The sequence below is a fragment of the Thermobia domestica genome, chromosome 1 (genome assembly GCF_964235325.1).
Source record: "Thermobia domestica chromosome 1, izTheDome1.hap1.1, whole genome shotgun sequence".
Taxonomy (NCBI): domain Eukaryota; kingdom Metazoa; phylum Arthropoda; class Insecta; order Zygentoma; family Lepismatidae; genus Thermobia; species Thermobia domestica.
In genome coordinates this window covers 187,272,623-187,282,493 of record NC_137454.1, presented here as the reverse complement: position 1 = coordinate 187,282,493, position 9,871 = coordinate 187,272,623, and the positions used below count along the sequence as shown (strand labels likewise).

Sequence of the window (9,871 nt, the reverse complement as noted above, 5' to 3'; positions counted from 1 at the left end):
TTTTACCTAAAATAGATGAAATACGTTTACTAATATTAGAATCAGGCAGTGTGCTATTTTTATAGTTAGTGAAAGTGGCTTGACAATTCAACTGATACAAGGTTCATTAATATACCTGGCTACTCCGTTCTTCGGCAAGACAGAGAACATCATGCTGGTGGAATTTTAATATACTATCTTGAAAATTTGGATGTAAAACTGGTTGAAATACCTAACTTAGATCAAGTAGAATGCCTTACGGTAATGGTGAAAATAAATTCGGTACGCATAGGTATCGTATCAATGTGTAGACCACCAAATATCCCCTACACCAAATTGTCTATTCTTGAGGATCTGATTACACATGTATATCCACAAGTTGATTGTCTTTATATACTAGGTGACCTTAATTGTGATCAGCTCTGTCTTGACAAAGCCGAAACAAAATATTTGAACCGTATCCTGGATATGTTTGGGCTTGTCCAACTCATTAAAGAACCAACCAGAATAACAGAGTTCGGTGAATCATTACTCGATCTCATTATTACCGATAAAATTGACATGATAGCATCAAGTGGCGTTAGTTCACCTATTGGATCATTCGATCACTGGGTGACACATGCTATCCTGAACATTAAAAAACCGCCAAGAAAGCCATTTGATATTATTCGTTATCGCAACTTTAATATATTTAATCACGACTCATTTCTACAAAATGCTGAAGCTTTGAACTGGAAACAAATTGAATCTCAGGAATCTATAAATGCTAAAGTTAATTTTCTTCAGATTCTTTAAAACATCTGTCTAGTAATACGAAGCTGCTAATGAAAATACGCGATCGTGCGTTCCGCAGGTTCAAACGCACTAAGTTGCAGCAACACTGGGATGAGTACAAAGAGCTTTGTAATTTTACTACGGCAGGTATTCGACAAGAAAAGATTGCGTATTTTTCCTTTCGTATAAATAACTCTAAAAAAATAAAGACACTTGGCGGACGTTACATAATTTGGGAATAGGTGGAAAAAGTTCATCGTTGAACCTCCCTGAAAAACTAAATTGTCCTGATGTCATAAATTGCTATTTTGCTAAGGTTTCCGAAATCTCAGTAACAAATGACGATACATTTGATAAACAAATAAATCGGTACAGTTCACTGAAACACACTGCCTGTGGAACTCCTTTCATGTTAAGACCTGTTCGTGAATATGAAGTTAGAAGAGCAATTGTTAACATTAAATCCAATGCAGCAGGCTTTGATGAAATAACCACACATATGCTTAAAATAGCTTTACCTGTTATCACATCTCCCTTAACTAATATTGTGAACTACTATTTATCGAATGGTAAATTCCCTGATCCCTGGAAACTAGCTAAAATTCTGCCATTACCAAAGAAGCCTTGTATTAAGTCAACTAGTGACCTTAGGCCAATAAGTACAGATGGTGATCAGAAAAATGGAAACACCTGAACGAAATTGCAACTTACCAGATTAATATGGTGTCGGGCCATCTTTCGCCTTCAGAACAGCCTTGATGCGACGTGGGATGGAGGCATAGAGGTCGTGAATGGTAGCAAGTGGAATTTTACACCATTCCTCGTGCAAGGCATCAGCCAGTTCTGTGACAGAGGATGCAGGTGGAAATCGTCGCCGGAGTCGTGTTTCCAAGACGGACCACAGATGTTCAATTATGTTGAGATCTGGGGATTGGGCGGGCCAGGGGAGGTGTTGAACTTCACCCCGATGTTCCTCAAGCCACGCTGCAACAATGCCAGCTGTGTGAATGGGTGCATTATCATACGGAAGATGGCGTCATTGTCCGGGAACAACATCTGGACATAGGATGCAAGTGGTCTCCTAAAATTGCGACATAATCGTTGGCAGTGATTCGTCCGCTAAGTGTGACCACAGGACCCAATGAAAAGCATGATATGGCGGCCCACAGCATCACCGAGCCGCCGCCATGTTTCACAGTTGGGCGGAGACACTGCAGATCATAAGCTTCTTTGGGCGTTCTCCACACATAAACACGGCCCGTGGTTGGGAATAGGGTGAAGGATGACTCATCCGACCATATCACACGTTTCCAGTCCTCAACGGTCCAAGTTGCATGGTCACGGCACCATTTGCGGCGTGCGAAAGCGTTATGGTCCTGATGAGCGTTTTGGCCCGTGCAACACGACCCCGTAAGTTCATGTCATGTAATTCGCGGCGAACTGTGATTGTCGAAACAGGGTGGGGGAGGTGCTGATTGAGTTCCTCCGTCACTTGCTCCGCAGTGGCACGACGGTTCTACGTGACAATGCGCTTTAATACCCGGCGTGATCTGTCACTTCTGATTTTCTTCCGCCCACTGTTCGCTTCCCCGATGTGGTTTTCCCGTGTGTTGTGTAGGCCGTCATCACCTTCGACACTGTCCCACGCGACACACCTAACACAGTAGCCACTGCCGTCACACTCACTCCACATAACCGCGCACCAACAATTTGCCCTCTTTGAAAATCTGAGAGGTCTCCCATTTTACACTACCTCCGTCTGCTGCAGCCACTGGACAGTGCTGTTCCACTGCGCCTGACGTAGTATGGAGACCGACCTAACACACCACCACCAGTGGTCCGGCGCTGCGGGCGCCACGACACCACTGCCAACCCATACATCTGACGTGTTGCCAACTACAGGTGTTTCCATTTTTTCTGATCACCATCTGTATATTGCCAGTTCTTTCAAAGGTAATTGAAAAGTTAGTGCTTCAGCAAATGATTTCATATATTGATAGCTCGGGCATACTTCCATGCGAACAATCTGGGTTTCGTAAATTTCACAACCCTTCTACTGCTTTGTTAGGTATTAAAGACAATGTGCTTCATGCACTAAATGACAAATATGTGGTCATACTAGTCTTATTAGACCTCTCAAAGCATTTGACCTTGTACAGCATGGTGTTCTCTTAGCAAAAATGAAATACTAGAACTTTTCAGTAAATACCATAAAATGGTTCGAATCCTATCTACATAAGAGAAAACAGCAAGTTACTTTACGTAGTTCATCTCATTATAAAATTTCTGAAGCTGCTGTTCTTGATAGAGATGTTCCACAAGGCTCAATTTTAGGGCCAGTTTTGTTTACCTTATACACTGCAGATCTGGTATCTGTTGTACAGCATTCAAAGATGTACTGTTACGCAGACGACATTCAATTGTTTATAAAAGCCTTGCCTCAGGACTTACCACAAGTTGTTCGACTCCTTAACCAAGATCTTAAGGCTATCAGTAACTGGTGTATTGATAACGGTCTGGTTATTAATCCCTTAAAATGTACTTATACTGTTCTAGGTTCCGCTAATCAACTTAATAAGATTATTCCTGACAAATTAAAATTACAAATAATGGACTCAAATGTTAGCTATTCACCTTGTGTAAAAAGTCTTGGAGTACAAATTGATGATAAGCTTTCTACGAATAATCCCTTCTCTACCCAGTGTTCAAACGCTCTAGGAATACTAAGAAACCTGTACAAAATACGAGACTGTCTGTCCAAAGATACCAAGCTACTCCTGATACTGTCTTTGTTTGATTATTGTGATGTTGTGTATGGCCCACTTCTAACAAAAAGCAATGCCATCCTGATCCAAAAGGTACAAAATTCATGCATCCGCTTCTGTTACAGCATACGAAAATTCGATCATATTTTGCCTATTCTAAACAGCAATAGCATGCTGACAATGTCCAGAAGACGACATTTGCATTATTGCTCTCTCATTTATAAAATTCTTAAAACAACACGTCCCGCGTATTTATACAAGAAACTCACTGCTAGGTCAACTATTCAAACTCACTTAACACGCAAAAGAAATACGTTTGATATCCCACAACATAGACTCAAGAAAACCACTGCGGCATTTTCAGTATTAGCACCAAGGTCATGGAATGCTCTACCAAATGTAGTAAAAGAAGCTAAAACATTTAATTCCTGCAAGAAAATGTTAAAAATTTATTTACTCAAACAACAAAATTTAAGTTCCGGACCCATGATTTGTATTCTATCACTTGAACCACGTAAATGAAATCAGACTTGACTTGGTACATATTCTTTATTAAATAATCATGCACTGTAAAAATACTTCATCACCCTCCTCCCTGCATGTGAATCAGAAGCATAGCTTATTTTGTCTCTATATTATTGATCGGTATGTGTTTGTTTTCATGTTTGTATTTGTATGCTTTTTTTTTTCTTTCTTCACTTGTAGTACTTGTGCGTGTGTGTGTGTTTTGTTAAAAGTACCACTTTTTTCTTTTCTCTTTTTTTTATCATCTTAATGTATACCTGTATTTTTGTTTTATATAACCGTATCTTTTGACTCAATTGATTGTATGTTTTTTTTGTATAACTCAATGTACTTCTTTGACAAGGGTTAGGCGGTAGAGCAGCAATATGCTGAACCTCGCCCGCTTGAATAAAGCCTTTTTCAATTCAATTTGAAACACCAAACTAGCGGATTCCTGTTTAGTTTCGGGTTCGTATGAGTAGATCCAAGTTATACCTGGATCCAGGAGGGCATGACCTTTTAACGATGTAGTATACCAGACATGCCTTACTTCGGTTGAATTTTTTGAACTTAAAAAAAAAAAAAAAAAAAAAAAAAAAAAAAAAAAAAAAAAACCTGATACGAGCATGTCTTTGAGCTTGGTCAAGTTATGGTGAACGCGGCGTAGGACCAAAACGGCATACGACCAAACTTCAGCTCAGAAACCTGTTTCGGTCCTATGCCGTTTCGCTGGGCACAGAAACTATAGCGTTAAACTGTAGACCATTTCTCACAATAGGCAAAGTATTGAAGTGGGATGTTAAATTTGAAATAGGTAATCAAACAAAAATAAGATGTTAAATATTTCCATTGTCTACAACACATGACACATGATATCATTAATAATTAAAATATAAGCAGTAAAGACGTTTAAACTCTGTGTTGAAAATATGTACTTTTATTGAACAGAAATTATACCATTTTTCACATTTAGTGCATATAATTGTATCTCATTAAGTTTTTTTACACTTCAAAAAAATCGGTTATTTTTATAAACAAATAACTGTGCTTAATTTATAGAGAAAAATCTACGAAAATTTTTCTTTTATTCCTCTTTTGGGTGGTTCTTTCTCATTTTATGATTTGCACAATAGAGTGGAATGGAGTATATGTACAAAATTTCACTCTTTGGTGTGTACATAAAATATAGTTGTGTTTTTCATTACATAAATATGTTTCCATTGAGAAGCAGCTGTATGAAAAAGGAACCATACTAGTTACATTATAACACTTTGAAATTTGTACCAGTACATTACAACTTCTCTAATTGAAGCTCGTATTAAGAAAAAACTACGAAGCAGTCTTATTTGTACAGGCGAAAACAGCCCATTTCCACTCGTAAAATGCTTATAAAATAAATTTTCTAATATGACTATGAAAAAATAAAACAAGATTTTTTTCAGATTGTTTTCTAGTGCACAAAAGAAAAAATACGAGGGTCGTTTAAAGAGGTTTCCCTCTGATCTAGTTACGTCAATCTTAACTTAGTCTGACGATTATATATATATATATATATTTATTAATGTATTTATTATGAACACTTTGCAATTGCGTACGCGATCTCTTAGATCTATTGCGACCTCTAATCTTATGTTACAAGTTTGCTAGCACATACAACGCAAGCGTCACAACCAGAGAATAAAGGCAAGGGGGTGATAGGGGGGGGGGTTATAATAATTGCAAGGATCATCACTTGAACTCGGCAAGGTAGAATTTACGTTAGCACCTTTCTACGTATTCTACGTAAATCTCCGGATGAGCTTTTAGCATTTGGTTCCAGTGCGTTAGCCTTAAAACTTGTTATGTGCAATACACACACACACACACATAGGCTTATACAAGGATTCGATCAATCTTAGGAGTATTGTTATCTTCAATTCTGCTTCATTTGATGGTTATCAGCACACATTTTCTCTAGTTCAGGAGAAAATGAGAAAACGGCCCTCGTAAGAAATATGCCAAGGCAAAAAATTGAAAGAAATACGAACACTATATTTCTACTGAGATACAACGTACTATTGTACACCTTTCCCCTATCATTAATTGAAAAGCAGCTGTGAGGCACCAAAGAAAAATATGTAGAACTAAAATAGGTATTTATATTTATGTGTATGTATATAGTAACACATATATATGCATATATTTGTAATTGAGACATTCTTTTTTGTCTAAATGTATAACATATGAATCAAACAGATTTGAGAACTTGCACCAAACACAGGAAATCAATGTGTTCTCTCCTTTTCTATATATATATATGTATATTTTTTTCTATTTTTAAAATACTTTTACTTGAATAAAACTTCAACTATTTGTACACATATAACTCCAACTGCAGCATTTTTTTTTTCTTTTTTGGCGACTGCAGTTATTTCTGATGTACCCTACTGCACTGATCGAAAAAAAAAGACTATTTTTTTTTTTACTTACGACTGATAGAGTAGTGCTACTAACAAGAAAATAAGCAGTAATATGTATGTATATATATATATATTCTTTATTCTTAGAAGGCAGATACATTTTATACAAATAGCCTGTATCGTTTTTGTATCTACCATCAACTTGTTATTTATTAGCTCACATTATTTTTATATTGCCAACAAGTACGCGAAAGCATCCGAATTAAATTTCTTATACAGATTTTATGGACGTACACTTGCGCATCATTGTACTCTTTAACATTTTTAGTGCAGAACTTTTGTTTCTTCTTTCATTTTATTTCCTTTTAAAAAGCTATATTGAACACTATTTGGTCACTATTTTAATTCCTCTTTGTTTTCTTTTTCCCTTAAAATGCAATCATTTTATGATTTAGGTACTCTGTTGTATTGGTCAAAAAATGGCAAGACAATGAGTATTATCTTAAAATAACTCTCTTATATTTACTATTAAAATCGTTATCTTGAGTACTAATATTGCAGCACATTTCCTGTGCAAGTGAAGTCGCCAACCTGTTATCAACTTATTAAATAATTATTAATTTTATATATATATATATATATGTACTTTTTTTTTTTAATTTGCCAATTTACTTTACCTTACTGGTAAAACTATACATGAATATATTATATATATTTTTTTCATTCCGTATCATTTGTACATACAATCAGCTATATACATGTATATACTAACAGACATGTCACCATACCTGTGCATATACATATATATATATATGTATATATATTAAAATTTCTCTCACGCAAGCTCATCAAGTACACTCCTACATACACACACAATTTCTTTTTACTGTATTTTTCACTACCATTCTGAAATATAACCACGCATCCTGAATATTGGATAAAATTCATCTACAATAGTCTACATGCCAACAACTACAATATATTGTTAATTCTTCTTTTTTCCATCCTTCTCTCTTTATATATATATATATAATTTTTAACAAATTCTTTAGAAGAGTGCCAACGTGTTCTTTGTAGTAACATGCTGTCTTCAAGATGTTTCATATTATTATTATTTTTTTTAAGAAAGAAAAAAATCCCTATCACCAGTCAAATAACAACACTGCCATTGTTTAACGTTGACTGTAGATTAGAATCGCTTGCCTAGATCTACTAGATCCTTCACAACAAAACAATTTCAACAAGTCTGTCCACACTAAAAAGAAATACAAATGTTCGAAAGAAATCATGGAGTTCGCAGATACGTTATTATTTTGTTTTAATACATTATCAACCCTCCAAACAAAAGCCTACACTCTGCTTATTGTCTACTATATGGAAGTTAAGGCATTTGAACATAATCATGAAGCTTATATATATATATATATATAGAATATATATATGTACCAATAACGCAAGGGCAGTCCTGCACACAAGGAACTACTTCGATAGATGTTGACGCAACCTACCCTGAGACATCCTACTGAACAGTGCTCCATGATTCACTGTAGTTGCATAATTCAGGAGGGAAAAAAAAAAATATTTAAGCAGAAGTGTAGTACAGTACCAGGGCATGAGAAACAAATCTCAAAATAGACAACCGGTGCATTAAGACAATTCTGTCAGTATAACAGTTATATTTATATATATATATTATCTATAGAAGTCTGTAGACTATATGAAAACAATCGATTTCTCTGTCGTTGCTGATTTTATTCCTTGAAGACCTTTCTTGTTGGAAGGTTGAGTCTGAAGCATGATTGTTGATGTTGATCTTCAGAATTTAGTGTGGCAGGATGGCTTAGCAGCTGATGCGAACGTGCTACTGGAAACAAACAAATTGAGTTCTGAATTATTATTTTTTGAAAGTTATTATTCACAAATATTTATTTAGTATTTTAACTCATATACTATACTATCAGAATGACTTTCTAAAGTAAAACCAGGTTTGAAAAAAAAAAAAAAAAAAAAAAAAAAACCCTGATCGTTGAGTCACGCGAGTCCATCGATTAGATTCATGTTGATGAACGTGTTTTGAAAAAGGATGAAAAATAAAACATACAACAAACTTAAAACCTGTTTCTTTTTCGTTTGAAACAGTTATATGAAACAAACTATAGCATTAAAGGATCCAGTGCTATCTAGTTCCTCCTAACGTAACTGAAAGTCATGTACCATAAACTTATATTCACAGAAACAAACTGCAACATATCCAAGACTTTTATTAACAAGTAAGGAAATTACCATTTGCTTAAAAGAATTTATAGAACCTCGACTAAATAAATAAATAAATAAATAAATAAATAAATAAATAAATAAAAAATGTCATCTTATAATTTAATCCGTATATCTTAGTGCTATATACTGTATATGGATTTAGTTTATCGAGAGAACATTTTTCCTTTACATTTTATATTCGATTAAGCGTTTGGGTCCGCTATATGCAATTATGCAATCGTTTCAAACATAAAATCACAACATTAAGAACGCTTTTCTAGTGTTTGGACAATCAACCTCGCAAGTATTGTATTTCCACGTAGCGAAGCTCGGAAAAGTCTGCGTAACGATTTGATTACCATCTACAAGTCGACGCAGCGACCAAGCTGCTCGATTTGGAAAGGTCGGGTGTAAGATGGCTGCAATCACAATTGTATAAATCAGTGTATGTTTGCTTTACACGACAAGTGTAGAAAGTTGATTAAATACAACAGATACATACTAAGAAGCAATCTGAAGCTTTACAAGATTGAACGAAGCTATTTGATATGTGATCCAATAAATACTGCTCTCTATTCACACTAGTTGGCAGCAAAAGTATCTCGGAAGATGTTTTTTCCCCAAACACGGATACGCAGAACATAAAATGTGGACTACATAGAAATTGTAAAACTGAGGTGCGTCTGATAGGAAAAGAGACTATCCATCAACTGCTTTTACTTCTGCTGACACGCCTAAAAAGAGTATTTCTTAGGTACTCCACATATCATCTTTCGATAGTGATACATCAAATTCTAAAAAGATTACGTATCTAATATTTTGGATTTTAGATACAGAATATATGCAGCAACAATATGATCTGATTAGGAACATAAACCGGGACAAGCGACTTAGAAAACAAAGAACAGATGGTAAAGTAATTCACAAATGTCGTAACTCTCAATAATGTGTTTTACCGAAACAAATTCTTCATCTACCTATTATATGTTAAGTGCTTATTTGTCATAAAAGATATTCTAATTTCAAAGGCAGAGTTAATCATATATGGCGTATGATTTCTTCTTCAACATTTTTCCCAAGTGAGAAAACATAATTTTGTTTAACAGAAGAGTAATTCTGAACAATTCTGTTCATCCAGAGAACATTTTACTTATTGGGATTGCCAATGTTCAACTTTGTACCAGGACAGAAGAG

At 35.2% G+C, this 9,871-nt stretch overlaps 1 protein-coding gene across 5 annotated transcripts in view; it reads right to left on the bottom strand.

Moving 5' to 3' along the window:
* Positions 1-4,629: 4,629 nt before the first annotated feature.
* Positions 4,630-9,871, bottom strand: part of LOC145691975 (uncharacterized protein ZK1073.1) — a 463,195-nt gene continuing 457,953 nt past the window's right edge. For 4 of the 5 annotated variants that reach the window (XM_081767277.1, XM_081767291.1, XM_081767298.1 and 1 more), the window contains one exon: positions 4,630-8,282. The gene's annotated coding sequence lies outside the window, so the exon portion shown is untranslated. Of the gene's footprint in view, positions 8,286-9,871 lie in introns of all 5 variants that reach the window. The other variant, XM_081767283.1, reaches the window with a different exon arrangement.